Source organism: Camelus dromedarius, chromosome 27 (genome assembly GCF_036321535.1).
Source record: "Camelus dromedarius isolate mCamDro1 chromosome 27, mCamDro1.pat, whole genome shotgun sequence".
Taxonomy (NCBI): Eukaryota; Metazoa; Chordata; class Mammalia; order Artiodactyla; family Camelidae; genus Camelus; species Camelus dromedarius.
The window spans coordinates 3548289-3564346 of record NC_087462.1 but is presented as its reverse complement, the minus strand read 5'-3'; the positions used below and the strand labels follow the sequence as shown (position 1 = coordinate 3564346).

At 57.5% G+C, this 16058-nt stretch overlaps 1 protein-coding gene across 1 annotated transcript in view; it reads left to right on the top strand.

The window, feature by feature from the left end:
• The first annotated feature begins 314 nt into the window (after positions 1-314).
• PTPRS (protein tyrosine phosphatase receptor type S) overlaps positions 315-16058 on the top strand; it is a 96448-nt gene continuing 80704 nt past the window's right edge. The window contains exon 1 of the mRNA XM_064479781.1: positions 315-491. The gene's annotated coding sequence lies outside the window, so the exon portion shown is untranslated. The remainder of the gene's footprint in view (positions 492-16058) is intronic.

Below are 16058 nucleotides of genomic sequence, written 5' to 3'. Positions count from 1 at the left end.
AGCAGTTCGTGGCCTTTGTGTCAAGCGCCCTGCGGCTAGGGGGCAGACCCCTGACCAGAGAGATCCAGTGTGCTGACGCCGCCACCCACGTGTCCCGCGAAGCCCCACGCCCCACGTGCTCCCTCAGCCCTTTAAACGCCCCCGGGCCACGTGACCTCGCCGTGCCGCCTCATTGGCCAGAGGGCGTGGCAGCTGCGCGGCTGCGCAGTGACGCGCGCAGGCCGGCCCCGTCCTGGCCCCGCCCCCGGCCGGCGGCGGCGGCGGCGGCGGCGGCGCCGGCGGAAGGGATGACGTCACCGGCTGGGGGGGTGCGCGAGCCGGCGCGAGGGGAGCGCGAGCCGCAGTGAGTGTCCTCGCGCCGCCCGCCCGGCAGCCCGGCCGGCGCGCGCACGCCGCGAGCCGCTGGCGCTCGGGCTCCGCTCGGATCCCATGCAACAGCCAGGATGTGAAGCGGACCAGAGCCGGGGGAGCCCAGCCCAGCCAGCCTCCAGGTAAAGAGAGGGAAAATATCGTGAATCCGATTTTTAAAAATGCAGGTGCTCCAGTGGGGGTCTCGGAGGCAGCGGAGTGGGCAGCGCGCCGGCTTTGTGCCGGGGAAGCCTGCACGGCCATTGTGCTCGGAGGATGCTCCGCTGCAGCCGGCTGCACGCCCAGCCGCGGCTCCCGGCAAGCTGCGTCCAAACAACGTCCCCGAGAGCCTGGGCCGAGGCGGGCAGGGGCCGCGGGGAGGGCTTGGCGGGCGGGGCTGGGGGCTTCGCCGTGGCAGGAGAGGGGGCTGGGCCGGACTCGCCCGGAGCGCGGCGTTGGAAGCTGCCCAGCGCCGCCGGCTGCACCACCCCGGGCTGCGGGCGGGGCAAAGGCGCGGAGGGGGGACGCGTGTGTGTGCGGAGCGGGTGCTGGTCCCGGCGGCGCCCGGCCAGGCTCCCCGGGCGGGTCTTGGTGGCAGAGGGCGCTGTGCTGGGGGTGAGGGGCGCCCGGGCGCCCCGGAGTGGAGACCAGTCCGGGACAGGTGGCTTCAGGTGGGAACGAGGGGGACGGACTGGCCGGTGAGCCCAGGGCGGCTGCTGTGCCCGCCGCCTTGGCTCTCCAGTCCCCCTCCCCTTGGAGACCCCCTACTCAACACAGTCTCCTCCTAGCGCCCTCCCGGCCTCGTGTATCCTTTGGAGGGGCGCCCCTCCGCTACCTTGGCCTTGCCCCACCCTTCTGCGGCCCCAGCGCCCCCTCCCAGCCCCCCAGGTGGGGCAAGGCTCAGCCCCCAGCCCCAGGGACTCTGGCGGACCGACGGACGCGCGCGCCCGGCGCCCGACCTCCCCTCCGCTCTGGGGGCCCCGTGGGGATCCCGGGAGAGGGGAAGCCGCCCCTGGAGCTGCCAGTCCCGCGGGTTCTGCACGCCCCGGGAGCCCCCTCGGGGGCTGGGGGGAGGGGCGGTGACGTCATCCCAGGGGCGGAGCTGTCAGAACCAGGTTGAAGGGGGCGCGGGGCGCGGTGGGGGGACCTGCCCGGACGGGAGTCCCCCCCCCCGCCCCATCCCCCGAGTTAGAGCACCCGTACTCTCGGCGCAAGGGTTTCGGCCACGCTGCGGCCAAGTTCACTGCTCGTTATAGAAATCGCTCCCAAATTTATGATCCCTCTTTAGCACTCTCTCCCAAGTCCTGGACACTTCCCCTCATGAAACCTCCCTAAACTGGAGAACTCCCCTTCAGCTGCTTTCCAAAATTCTCAAATCAGAGAGTCACCCTCCTCCAAACTGGAGTCTTTTTCAGCCACACCCCCCAAATCTGGAACCTCCTCCTTAGTGACCCCTTCCCCCGGTTTCAGATTCTCCTCTAGTAGCCCCGTAAATATGCAGTTTTTGAGAGGGTCCCTTTCTCCGCAACCCTTCCTCAAATTTAGCCCCCCCTTGGGTCCTCATCCCCCAAATTAACAAACCTCCCCAGTACATCTATCTGGGAGGTGCCTCCCCTCCCCTTCTCGGGCTCAGCTGGGATTCCCCAGTCCTCTTCCCGTCTCCATCCCGGGAGGAGTCCTCATTCTGAGCGTGGGGTCCTTCTACCTCTGGTCAAACCCCTGAAAAAGCAGCCTGGCCAACAGCTGGTGAAGGGGGCTTGTCTGAGGTGTCCAGGCCTGGCGTTAAGACTCTAAGAAGTGGGGACAAAGCCAGAGGGTCCCCCGTGGGTCCCGAGGACAGGGATCCCCGCTCCCAGCCCCCAGAGGCCTCCCTCCAGACTTTGGCTGCTGGATTCTGGCCTTGCCTCTATGTTCCCCCCTGTTGCTGTTCCTAGGGTACAGGGGACGTGGGTCCCTTTTGTTTGGGGCACCCTGCTTCCCCCTCTGAGCCGCCTTCCACCGGTGAGAGAGCCAGCTTGCGCCTCTACTCCTGTGATACCAGCTGCTGCTGGAGCTTTTATTAATGGCCGAGGGACTCGGTCGATTCTGCTATTTGCATAGCTCCCCTCCCCCTCCCAGGCTCCCCTTCCTTTGTGCCCCCCTCCCCCTGCCAATCTCGCCTGCCTTCTGTCCCTCAGCTCTCTAGTCTTCCTCTGCCAGCTGATACTTTGGCTGCGGAAAGCAAGCAGCTGGGGCCGGGGGTGGCTGCTTCCTGCCCCCAAATCCTAGAGCCCACCAACTTGGGCCTGGGTCTCTAGCTGGATCCCCTCCCTGCCTCCCCACTATGCCCTCCAAAGGGTATCTCTTGATGCCTTCTTTCGAGTCTCCAGTCTCCCCCTTTGGTAAGCTTTGTCTTGCCCTCTGCCCAGGCCCGGGGGGCACCTTCACCATGACTGTGCACTTCTTCGTGGGGCCCGGGCCCCCCCAGCCCCCGGGGGCAGCCACCCGCCATACTCGATTGCCCTGAGAGTTGGTATAATTGGGCTCAGGCAAACAAAACGTCGCGGGAGACCCGGCCTGCCTGGTGAGCTCATGTGCTTTTCTATTCCTGCCACCCAGCCGATGACATCGGCCCCCCCGGGGGGTGACAGGGGCTGGTGCTGTCATGTCAGTGGCCTTCCTGAGAGGAGAGGCCATGCCTGGCCCATTCCCACCCTCTGCAGGAGATGGGGGAACAGGTCACTCTGGTGTGGCCAGGGTGTGGCATTGTAGAGTGCCACTGGGCTCCCTGGGGGAACTCTCCTCCTTCAGGGTCCCTTGCCAGCCGCTGACCTGGTGTGTGGTGGGCACAGAGAGAGGGGCATTGCAAGCCAGTGGTCTGCCTGCTGCCCACACAGGAATCATCGCCCACTGACCATGCTTCTGTTTCTATCCCCTTGGAGCATTCCAGGCGCCTTTCTTTTTCCCCTGCTTCCCAGGGGGTCTGGGTATCCTCGCGTGTCCATGAGCCCCACTCGGAGACACGAGGCATTTATCTCTCAACACAGGCTGTGACTCTGGGCTGAGGAGTCAGGAGCAGGTGGAAGGGGAGAAGCTCCCTGGATGACAGGGATTTAGGGGTTAGGGTTAGGGTGGCATCTGAGGGGGGATGTGCAATTCTGGAGCCTTCACTATCCACCCATTTTCTGCTTCGTCCGGCTGCACAGAGTGTGGCGCTCTGCCTGGCATTCCTTAGACCCGGGACTGGTCCAGGAGGCAGACCCACCTCCCCTCAGCAAACGGCTTTCTGGGGATGACTCTGTTTCTCCTCCTGCCTTCTGGGTCGGCACTGAGCTGCGTGTCACTGGTGTTGGAGCACAGCGCATGTTCAGCTGCTGCTTCCAGGAGCCCGGTGCTGGGAGACCTGTGGCTTTGCTGATCACTCCAGCCCGAGTGATGGTCAGCGAGGTGGCCAGGGAGGGATGGGCAGGGACAATGTTGCTCCGAGGCGCGGTGCCCTGCGGCCCCAAGTTCACCTGCTTCCTGTGACTTTAGTACAGCCGCTGTGAGTGGGGGGAGGGGGGGCATTGAGAGAATTCGGGTTGGGGAGGAAAACCCTAAAAATAAAGATGGGTATTTATAAACCCAGCGGGTTTGGGGTATAATTGACAAAGCTTAATGTTTTCAGCTGAAAGCAGTTCCCCCTCCCCCGCCCCACCCTGACTGCATTAGGTTCCATTTGTAGAGTATCCGGAGCCAGCGGAAGATTCTTGGGAAGTGCAGTGGGCTTGGCCAGCACGTGGCGGCCGTGGCTCCCTTTCTGGGGGGGTGGGGGGGCAGGTTGTGCTTCTGGAGGGAGGCAGGGGGCTTAGGCAAGGACTCTGAGACACCACCCGGCTTTCCTCTCCAACCGGGACAGCCTCCTAGCACACCCTCGTGGGTGGGCATTCTGCTTCCCAGAATTTGCAAGGAGGAGGTGCCCCTCTTGGCGAAGGAAGCTGGTGCGCGTTGCCCTTGCTCTGTCCTTCCCCACTGCCAGAGGTGCCCCCGGGGTGGTATTTGGAGAGACCCCAGCTGCCCGCCAGGCAGAGTGGTGCAGCCTGTCCCGTGGGGACTGGAGGGGACACGAATCAGGCATAACTGCTGTGCCTGGTACAGCATTCAGGTGCCAAACCCACCAAACCCCGTGTGGGTCCGTGGACAAAGTCACATGACTGCACTGAGGAGAAGACAGGAGGGCTTTTCAGATGGCTTTAAAATTTTTGTCTCATCCGCACCTGACCAGTCTGGAACCAGAAAGCTCCTTTCTTGTAGCTGGAGGAGATGGGGTGCTGGGAGTGGGTGAATTTCAAGTGTCTGTTATCCTGTCATCAAGAGGACGGACAGCCTGGACAGAGGCAGATCGTACCTTGAGATGCACAGGAATTGGTGACCTCTGGGTCTCCTAACCCTGCAGCCCAGTTAGTTACCCCCTCTGGCTTTCTAGAAGCTCACAGTTTACGAGTATAGTGTGTTTTTCCCCCATTCTCTCTTTTTTCTTTAAGGAAAGAAAAGACACTCAAAAAAAAAAAAAAAAAGAAGAAAGAAACCCGACGTACCATTTCTGTCTTGTCTTTGGCTGATATTTCAGAAGCGTTGCGGGGCGGGGGGTGGGGGTTTGTGCGTGGGGAACATGAAAAATCAATTGGCTTACACTTCTGCAAAGGCGAAAATTAACAAGCGGGTAGGAGTGACTCACGGACAGGCCTCGACTTTCGTGTTGCTTTATTCGTCTCTCTCCTTTCTCCTCTCCTCTGTGGAGCTGCCGGTACCCCCCCCCGCCCCTCCCCCAGGTCTGGCCAGGCTGGACCTGGGGGTTGGTGCTATTCTGGGCTGGCCGTGGAATCCCTCTGCTGTTCCTGGGACCCAGGCGCCCTCTGAGCCCGCGGAGGCCGAAACACACCCAGGTTTTTCTCTGGGATCCCCATTCTCTTCTCATTCCCACAGATTCTACCCCGGTCCGGGGCTTGGAGCCTGCGTTTCTGGGTCACAGTGACCCCACTTCCGTAAATATCCTTTTTTGAAGGGGCAGATTTTGTCCAGAAAGCCCTGGGTGGTCCCTGCGGCTTTTGAGCTTTTTGATTTGCTTTTTGAAATCTCTACTGTTACGCTAGTCCTCTGTCGGAAGGCCAGGAGTCTCCTGCCCTCCTGCGAGGAAGACTGTGAATCCCAATTTTTTTCCCTGTCTCTCTCCTTCCTGTCTCTCCTTCTCTGTGTGGCATCGCCTCTGCCCCTTCCCCTCCCTGTGTGGGAGCCTCCTCGCTTGCAAAATGAGGTTATGCCTCTGGCTCTGGGGGTCCTGACTTCCAGCACCCACCCTGCCGGAGCTGTGCACACTTGGGCTGGTTGGTTAACCTCTCTGTGTTCCTTCATCTCTAAGATAGAGCAATCACAGCCTGCTTCATGGTGAGCCAGGGCATGAGATGCTGCAGGTAAAGCCCCTTTGGCTCTTGGATGCGTGTCACTGGCTACATCCGTCCTACGACGCCGGGCCCCAAGAGGCATGTAGCGGCCACAGCTGCAGAGGCCTGGGACCTTCGGATGGAGACGGGCTGGTGGGGAGGGGCTGGAAAGATGCTCTATTGTCGCGCTGTCATGTGGGTAATTGAGTGTTGGTGGAAATTTGGGGGTTCTGGGGAAAGGAGGTCGACACGTCTGTGTGTGTATAATTTAATGCTGTTTATAATTAACCCCGTGATCAGCAAATGAGGGGATGTCGGGGGATAATAATGGCTCCGACTTATTTGGAGTTGGTGCCCATGCCAGGCCCTGTGATGAATAAGCACCTTCAGAGCATCCTTATCACCTTTAACCCTCATCCCCCCGTTAGCATGGTTCCCATACTCAGAGCCCCATTTTGCAGACAGGGAAACTGAGGCACAGGGCGAAGTCTTCACCTGCCTGAGGTCACACAGCCCACAAGTGACAGAACCAAAAATCTTACCCAGGACCAACAGCTGCCAGAACCTGAAGTTTTAACCCCTGGGCAAGAGAGGGGCTCTGCCCAATTATCAAAGAAGTAGCTTTGATGACTATTCACCTGCTGGTGGCACCTGAGAGTCACTGTGGAGACTCTAGGGCTCCCAGCTGCCTTCCTGTATGGGTGAGAACATGGACACTGTCCTGAGGTTGCTTGGGTTTAAATCTCGGCTCTGCCACTCACTGGCTGTGTGACCTGGGCGAGTTGCTCAACCTCTCTGTGCTTCCATGTTCACATCTGTACAATGGAAGAGTAGTGCTGTCTACCTCAAGTTGCTGGGTGGATAAATGAGTTAATACATGTAATGTGGTGATGCGTAGCGGGACCTGGCCAGCACGGGCTCCCCAGCAGCCCCCTCCCCCAGCGCTCAGCCCCTCACGGGGTCCAGCCTGGGAGACATGTCAGGATGACTCAGCCACTGCGAACTGGGGCATTCCCCGTCACTGGCTGCCTAATCAAGGCCGCCCCACTTCTGCGGCAGGACCAGGCCAGACGCCTGGCAGGATCTGAGCCACGGGAGGCCAGACGAGGCAGGCGGGGAGGGCAGGTGGCTGCCTCGGGAGGCTCTGACATCCCCGAGATCCCAGGCAGTGGCCCCTGACTTCCAGAGTCCACGGTGGATCTGAGTGAGTGCCTGGGGGGAGGGCAGTATCTATTCAGGGCTGTTCAGTCTCAGCTTCAACTCCAGGCCTGCTGAGAGGCGCCCAGGAAAGCGACCACTTTATAAGCTTGGTATGTGAGTGTTCATTCATTCACTTACCAATTCACTCATTCAGTCAGTCAGTATTTCTTGAATACCAGCTGCCAGAGAACTGGAGAGCCAGGCTCTGGGTTCGAATTCCAGCCCTGCTGCTTGCCAACTGTGGGGCATCAGACTATTTACATAGACCGACTGCAGAGCCTTGGACTAGTTACATAGCTGCTGCACGCCTCAGTTTCCTCATCTGTAAAATGGGGGCTTTGGCATTGCTTCACTCACGATAGGGGTATCGTGAAGAATATGGAAACGAATATATGCCGGGTAAACAGAAAGTGCTATGTACATTCTTTGCCTTTCTTTCTTTCTTTTTTTTTTTAAAATAAAAGCAAATGAACATGAAATTCTGGGGATACAGCAAAAACAAGGCAGACTCGGTCCTGCATCCCTTGGCCCCTGCAGTCTATTGGTGGAGACAGTGAGTACATAAATAAGCAAGAAAAATCTGGGCTGCAGTGGGGTTCTGCTGAGACTGGAAATCCGGTGGCCCCCAGCAGGGCACCGGGCCACTACTTGGTCAGGGGGGTGAGGATCGGGGGGGAGTCCTTCTGAATAGAATGGGTTTTAGGAACAAGTGCAAAGCTGGGAGGGGGGCACCTGCAGCTGTGTTGTAGGAGGTGAGGGGAGCAGAAGCAAGATGCGGGTGACCACGTGGGGTCCTGAGGAGTTTGAATTGCATTTTCAACACATGTGGCTAGTTTGCCGAAGGCCCCTGAGAGCTTGGGTTCAGTGGAGACCAAGGAGCTTGGGACATACCTATTAGAACAGCTGTCAGGCCAGGGCCCAGAGAGGGAGAGGAACTTGCCCGAAGCCACACAGCCATGCCTGCCTGCCTGCCTGCTTGCCAGGCCTTGCGCTCAAAGGTGGGCTGGATCCTCACACCAGGCCAGAGAGGGAAACTGAGGCAGGAAGAAGTGTCAGGAACATCATTTTCAAACCCCAGTGCCAGTCAGGGCTGGGCAGATAATGCCAAGGGATGGTGGGCACCAAATGGGTTCCCACAGCCTCCCGGGCAGCCCTGAGTGGCTCCATAGCCAGATCTGCCAGTTTTTCCAAGAAAACCCAGACATCTAGATTTTTTTCTGTGAAATTGCCCCATTTTACCTTCTCAGATCATTCTTTTCCTTAAAACACCTCCATTTGCCGGTTGCAGGACCTCAACACCCCATTTGCCGTCACCAAGCCTCAGTTTCCTGGGATGCTAAATGGGTTTAAGAAGTAAGCCGCCTTGAGGGGTTATTTCAAGGCAGCAGTGCCTTAACTCACAGGAGGGCTGAGAACAAGGCCCAGGCCAGCGTCCGCGCTCGATAGACGTTGGCCCTGATTATATTAATATTGGTCATAATGATAAACTTGACTTAAATTAAATGCTGTGCAGAAGGAAGCTGGCTTGTCCCGAGGGGCAGGGCTGGGAATTATCTTCTGTCTGCAGGACCCGTTCCTAGCCTCTTGTCTTTTCCGGAATGTACCTGTTTGCTCTCGGGGCTGGGGCGCTGGGTCACCTGCAGTATCTGTAGGGTTTACTGCAGTGGTTTTCAACCAGGGATGACTTTGCTTCCCAGGGGACATGGGATGATGTCTGGGGACATCTGTGGTCATCATGGTTGGTGGGGCTCCTGGCATCGAGCAGGCGGGGCCAAGGATGCTGCTTGAGGCAGCCCCTACCCACCGTCCCAGAGAACAATCGGGCGCTTTTGAAAACCTCATTCATGCTCCAGACCCCAGGCAACAGGAGAAATCAGGCAGGTTGGGCCGTTGGCTTGTCCATGAACATCCGTCCACCTCCTAGGCTCTGCAGCATCTCACTGGACTGAGATCACTGATGAAATCCTGCTGCACACCTGTCCTGGCCCCACTGCCCAATTGATTGTCAGAAGTGGGTAATTGCCCCTGACGTATGGGTTCTGGAAGCGTGAACGGCTGGGGTTTGTGGCAACAATGAGGGATCTGGGATGTGGAGGGGCTGCCGTGTCCAGGTCTTTTCCCCTTTTCCCACTGGCCTTTGGAGGCAGGAGCACTAAGTTCGAATACTGATACAGGCCTTCCCTAGCTGTGTGAGGCGGCCCCTTATTCCCTCCCTGCCAGACTCGCTTTTCTCATCCGTGAAATGGGCACACATCTTGCTTGCTGCGCCCTTGGGAGTTAAATACTGTTGCATTGATACGAGGCTGGGCACCCGGGGTGCACAAGCAGGGATTAAATGACTGTCCTCCCCACCGCCCCTCCATCTTTATGAACCATTAGGGGAGATGAGGAGGGAGGCCCACACCCAGAATTTCCCAAAGAACTGAAAAGGAAGGGAAGTAACCCAAATAGGCATTAAATCTCCTATCATGAAGCCTGCACTGTGTGTCTGGCCCTGCGCTCTGGCTTCACTCGAATTTTCTCCTTACAGCCCTGAGAGGTGGCTGCTGAGAGGTGGCACAGTGGAGCCTCTCCCCAGCGCTGCCCATGCACCCACAGGTGACCCGAGGTGGCGTTTCTGGCCTTGTGGCGATTCGGAGGGTCTGCGCTTGCTGTGACGATCTGTGGCTGCTTTCTGAAAATTCTTGACCATTTTCGCATAAGGAGCTCCGTGGTTTCGGTTTGCACAGCTGGATTCTGTAGCAATTAGGTAACCTTGGGGAGCCGAGGGAGGGACATTGTGGTTGGCTGGTCTGAGTTCAGGATCTGTCTTTGCCTCTTATGAGCTGTGTGGCTTTAGGGAAGTGCTTGGCTTCTCTGAATGGCACACCCAGACTCCCCCTTGTAAGTCAAGCCCCTGCTGGCTCCTCCCCACTCCCCCATCATGCATTCTGCACCAGCTACATGGACCTGCCTTCTGCTCCCCTCTCTGGGGCCCTGTCTTTGCTGTTTCCTCTGCCGGGAGCTCCGTTTCTGGCCTGACCAACCCTGCACGGCCAGTGTTTCCTGGCACTCTTTATTTCACTTGCTCATTTGCTGTTTTTGTCTGTCTGACCCCCTTCTCAGGACAGGAGCTTCACCTGGCTCCCTCTCTCCAGACCAGCCTGCCCAGCTTTTGAGAGCCGCCGCCCTCCCGTGCTAGAACCAGCATGTCTAATGGTCCAGATTAGGCAGGTGGTAGCCCGGAAAACCCCACATCAACAGTTCGAATGCCCTGGCTCAGCTCCCTCTGCCTGGGAGGTGCTGTGTGTTTTTAGTTACTTACTAGCCCTCTCTGAGTCTCTGCATGTCTGAGATATCTGGTGCAGAAGCCATGATGAATGGCTGTTGAGAGCCAGGGGCCCTGAGGATGGGCGTCAGGGGGTCAGGGAACCCTGAAACAGTCCATGAGGTTTCCTGTCTCCTGGAGAGAAGGTGAGAAACCCAAAGGAGCAGGGGACCCCCAAAGCTGGGCCAGGGGATTTTAAGACTCAGCTAGCCCTGATGTTCACTTGACCCCTGTGCACCCGGCAAGATAGGTAGAGAAGTCACTGAGGAGCCCCCAGGAATGGGCCAGGCTTTATTTTGGGGGTCACATTTGGCATTTGTAGAACCCGCATTCTAGCCTTGGCCTCGTGTTCAGGGTGACCCTGGGCCAGTGGAGTCGCCTGCCTGGGCCTCAGTCTCCTCATCTATAAAATGGGAGCAAGGCTGTCTCTTGAATAATTGGAAGAATCTGTACCGAGCATGCTTGTAAAGTGCTGGCCTGGCAAAGATGTCACTGGCTGAATATCGTACAATCCAGTGTGATGATTAATGCCTTCAGGGGGCACATCGGGGGACCTGCATACCGAGCTTTGGAGGACAAAGGGTTTGGGGGTCCTGGGAGCAGTTGGGCCCAAGCCTGGCTTTTCCCAGAGGTGTTGAGTCTTGCCTTGAGCCTCCTATTATGGTGCCAAGAGTAGGCTGGTAGGAGCCAGGGCCAGCCCCAGGCAGACAAAACCACAGGCCATACATGCGCTGCATGTGGTGGGAGGCCAGCCCTAGGACCATCCCGGGAAACTGAGTCACACCTGAGTGGCCAGAGCCCTCAGCAGGCATGGGGAGGGTCAGTTCTGACTTTATAATTCTGTGCCGAGTTCACCCTGCGGGCTGCATGGAGGCTTCTGGACTCCTTGTCCAGTGCTCTGCCCAACGCCACCCCAGTCACTGTGACATGTGCCTTCTGCCCCACCTCCGTGGTCCTCCTAAGAACTTGACAGTTTTCTTGAAACCCGTTCTCTTTTTAAACTTAAAGGAGAACATTTTGTCTTACTCTCATGAATGGGGAACCTGAATGTCCTTGACATAAGTAGACAGAACCTTTAAAATAAATGTGATGAGAGCAAAAAAAAAAAAGAAGAAAGAATGACATTAAATCATCCTGCCGCCGCCACAGGCTTAGAGTAGAGGCCAAGGGCTACTGAGGCGTTAAAGCCAAGTTAGCACCCACCGGAGACTTCCCACCTCCGGAGGCTGGATAAGGCCGGGAAGGCGATGGCCCCCTTACTGTCCAGTCTGTGGTACTGAATGCGGCTGCAGCTGTTGGGGGTCGCTACTTTCGGACTTGGGTGGTTGGACTTTCTCATGTCTGTCTGAATATTCCTTCTCAACAGCCTGGGGAGAAGGTTATTTCTCCCTGAATTCAATTAATGAGCCTATTAAAAACTATTTATTTTCCCTGACAGTTGTTTACTGAGGAGAAGGAGATGAATTGGCTGGGCATCCTCACCAGGCAGGCACAGGGAGGGATGGGGGATGCCCGGGTGCTTAGCGAGTGCAGCCTGTGGATGGGGTCCTGCCTCCCAGGGGGAGCCACCCTGATGCACAGAGCCTAAACTTGGGCTGCTGCCACTGTTTCCGACCTTGGGGGCTTTGGGGGAGGTGGAGCCTGGGGTGAGTGAAAACCATCCTAGTGTGGAGGCAGGGGGCTGGCCCTGATGACGTCTAAGACATCTTCTCTATCCAGGCCAAAGTCTCTCAGATGTACTGCCTTGAAACTAAGACCTGACCCCACTGGGCCACACGTTTGTGGTGAGGTGTCCCCATACTTTGTTCTCTTCCATAGCAGTTTGAACCTTTTGACTTATCTGGGCATGTAGCCACCTGGTGAAAAAACAAAACAAAACATTGCCCCTGTACCTTACAGGTGTCTGTGCTGCATGAGTCGATTCTGACCAGTGGGATAAATGAACAGAACTTCCAGGAAAAGTCTTCAAAGGGAGGTAGCTTGTGATTCCTTCTGCCTGGAATATGGAAGTGATGGTAGGCACCCAGGCAGCTATTTTGGACCATGGAGCAGATATGGATAAGAATAGGGGATCAAAGAGATGGAGGAGCCTGGAACCTGATGATTATAGGCTGGGCAAAATGGCCCTGAAAGGCCAACCTGGGAGCTTCTTTATGTGAAGAGAGAACTTACGCCTCTCTTGTGAGTTTTTTGGTATCTGCAGCCCCACTTGATCCTCATAGCAGTAGGTGAGCCTCAGGACGTGGTTTTTTAACTCCGTGGTTTTTTAACTCCACTCCTCAGTTTCTGCTCATTTTTAGGTGAAGCTTCCCCTGAACTCCGTATTAAGGTTTGCAAAGTTAATAGTTGCAAAATCATTTGTAAAATTATAGTTTGCAAAATGTGCCTCTCCCCCTGGCTCCCCATCTTCCCCGTTCCCGCTTTGCTTTTTCTGGAAGTGCTTGTCACCATCCCCACATCGTCTGCGTGTGACTTAGCATCTGCCTCCCGTTTGCCTGTGTCCTCTGCTGTGTCCGCGGCAGCACCGGTGCCCAGTAGGGCTCTGTGCCTGTTTTACACACACACATCACTCACGGAGCAAGATGCGAGGCTCTGAGATACCTGAGGTCTTCCAGCTGACGGGTGGCCGTGCCCGGATTGGCACCACGCAGGTGGCTCCTGAGTCCTCCCTTTCCCTCCCTCCCCCCTGCGCCCGCCCCCTGCGGCCGGCCAGCTCGGGCCACGCCGCAGAGTCAGTCCCAGCGCTGCTCCCGCTCCTTCCTCTCGCCCCCATGTTCTCACCTCGGCCTCCAGAAATAGCCCCTTTAAAATAGCCGCGTCCCTGCGTGTGGGGCTCCTGCCTGCCCACGGACGTGACGCCGTGCTGACGGGCAGCCTTCTCGTTGCTGTTGGAGTTTTAAAAATACAGTTGGTGTTAGAGGTGTTTTTCCCCTCCCATTTGTTGCCTGAAGAATCCCAGCCACCCACAAAGGCTGTTTCCATCCCGACACTTGTCATCTGAGTCTCATGCTCTGTGTCCCCGTGGACACTCCGTCGCCGCCCGGCCGCCGAGGGGCCTCTGCTTTGCCGAGCTGCGAGCTTCCGAGGTGGGCTCGCGCAGCCCACAGCTCCAGGTCTGCTCAGGGAGCCCCGGCTCCAGCCCCATGCTGCCTCTTACTGGCTGTGTGGCCTTGGGCATGTGGAGGAACCCCTCTGAGCCTCGACTTGCCAGTCTGTGAAATGGGGGACCTCTTGGGACTTCGGCAAAGAGCTGAAGTTCTTTGAGCCTCTGGAAACCCTGGGGTTCTCCACTCAGGGCCTGGCACGTGGTGGGTGTCCTCGAGGTGTGAGCTGACCTCATTACGGCACTCGGCCCCCTCTGAAACAGCCTCCGTCACCCATCTCAGGAGAGGATTTGGTGAATTGGCGCCAGCTCTGAGCACTGGCACCTCTGGGAACCTTCAGGAAATCACTTCCTCCCTGGTGGACTCAGCCTGCCTCATCCTTAGAATGGGCCCATGCCACCAGTTTGTTGGAAGGTGGCCGGGAGATGAGGCGCATCCTCTGTTTTCCCCTCTACCTGGGGCTGAGGACACAGCAGATGTTCCGTAGACATCACAGACATTTCCCTGTCCTGTTTTATGCTTCTATTAATTGAAACCATGTAGATCAGTGGCTAAGAACCACACTTGAGGACCAGCTGGCCTGGGTTCGAGTCCCAGCTCGGTTCCCCATGTGCTGTGATTTCACCTCCCAGCCGCAGCGTCCCCATCTGTAAAACAGGGACAGTGATGACCCCGAAGGATCCAGTGAGTTAGTAGAGTGGAGCCTTAGTGCTGGGCACAGAGAGAAGGCGACACAGCAGCTGTACATAATATAAAACACTAGTCACTAAGTATTTCCCAGGCACCTGCCACAGTGCCGGCTCCTTCTGGGAGCGGGATCAGGGAGACAGATGCTTCTCCAGTCAATCTGTTTGTTGGGCTCAACCTCTGGGGCCTCCCTCCCACTGGGGCAGGGATTAAACTGCCCGGAGGAGCATGCCCAGCCTAGGCCACAGGCACCGCGGAAGCCGCCTCTGCTTCCTGCCTTCGGTCAGCAGGTGTTGGCCAGAGGCTCAGGAAAGGGGGCAGAGGGCAGAGTCCAGGGATGGCTCAGAAATGGGGACAGGAAGGGCCCCCCTGGAGGAGGCGTGGACACTTCCGCCGCCAGCCCCAGAGCCCAGGCCGCCGGTTCAGCTGTGGCCGCTGCTGCTGCTGCCACCGCCACCCCCACATCTGTGCCTTCAGTCATCCGGGCGCCTACTGTGTGCTTGGCTGGCTGCTGGGACCCGGCAGGGGAGGAAGTGCGTGCCTTTGTGGGACTCAGGTTCTGATCATGGAGAGATCATAAGCCAAATATGTGTCCTGTTTGGTGGTGATCAGAGAAAACAGTAAGGGAGAAAAAGACGTGAGCGGGGGGTTGAGGGCTGCCATTTTAAATGGGGTCTCAGGGAAGGCCTTGTATTGAGGAGTTGCCAAGTTTGAGTAAAGCCCTGATGGAGGTGAGGGAGGGAGCTAAGTGGATACATGGGGGAAGTGGGCACAGCCTGTGCAAAGGCCCTGGGGCAGAACCATGCCTAGGGTGTTGGAGGAACACTGAGGAGGCCCATGTAGTTGGAGCAGAGTGAGTGAGGGGGACAGAGGGAGGAAGGGAGGGCGGGGAGGGGTCGGGGTTGGGCAGGTGCGCAGGACCTCGTGGGCGGGGAGGACTTAGGCTTTTACTTCGAGAGCAGAGGAAGTAGGTACCGGACTCAGGTGCTCATGGGAGCCCTCTGGCTGCTGCAGGGAGGACAGACCATGGGGGTGGAGGGAGCAGGGAGAGGATGACGGGATGATGGGGTAGAGCAGGTGAAGACAGAAGATGGGGGAAAAGTAGGTGAATCTGTGATAGAGTTTGAAGGCAGACTTGTTATAGGTTTAAGCTTCACGGCAGCTCTGGGAGGCAGGGGCTCTTACACCTGCTTGGCTGGTGGGGAAACTAAGGCCCAGAGAGGTTGAGTCATCTGCCCAGGGTCACACAGCTAGATGATAAGGCCGGGTGGCGCGCAGGCTGACCCATGGCTGGGCCTGACTCAGGTGCAGTTTGCTCCCTAAGCACTTATAGGCTACCACTTCCTCCTAATTTGTGTGTAGATTGATCACATACATTTAAAGGCTTGTGTGACTTTGAGTTCTCTCAGCTGAGATGTTAGCTGGGGTCCCCTGCCCTGCCCCATTTTATGAAAATGTGTGGCAAGTGCTGTTAACAGGTAGCCCGGGGCAAAGCCAAGGATCCCAGATTTGAGTCTGCCCGCACCTCTTACTTAGCTGTGTGACTTTACGGCTTTCACTCAGCCTCTCTGAACTCCCATTTCTGGTGAAATCAGACTCGGGCATTTGCTTGTCATCCCAGTAATACTTTCTGAGTCCCCGCTGTGTGCCAAGCAGCTGTAGGCAGGTTGCTTATTCCCGTCTTGACCACTGCAGCCCCCAGAACGCCAGCTGACAAACTGCAGCACTCGGGCCACGCGAGGCTGGGTGGGAGAGAGCCTTCTGTGCACTGTTAGCACCGGCCGTGGGTGCCCCAGCATGGGTGTCAGGGGCCTGGAGGGAAGGCCTGGGGCAGCCACCCGTGGGAAGTGCCAGGTGCCCAGGGCCTGGCAGCAGAGGGACGGGGGCTACGTGCAAAACCCCAAATCAGCAACTCTGGGGCGAAAACCAATACTGAAGAGCTGAGCTTGGAACATAGAGTTTTAGGAAAGCTTGAATCATATATTTTACTTACACTTTCTGTTTACGATCAGG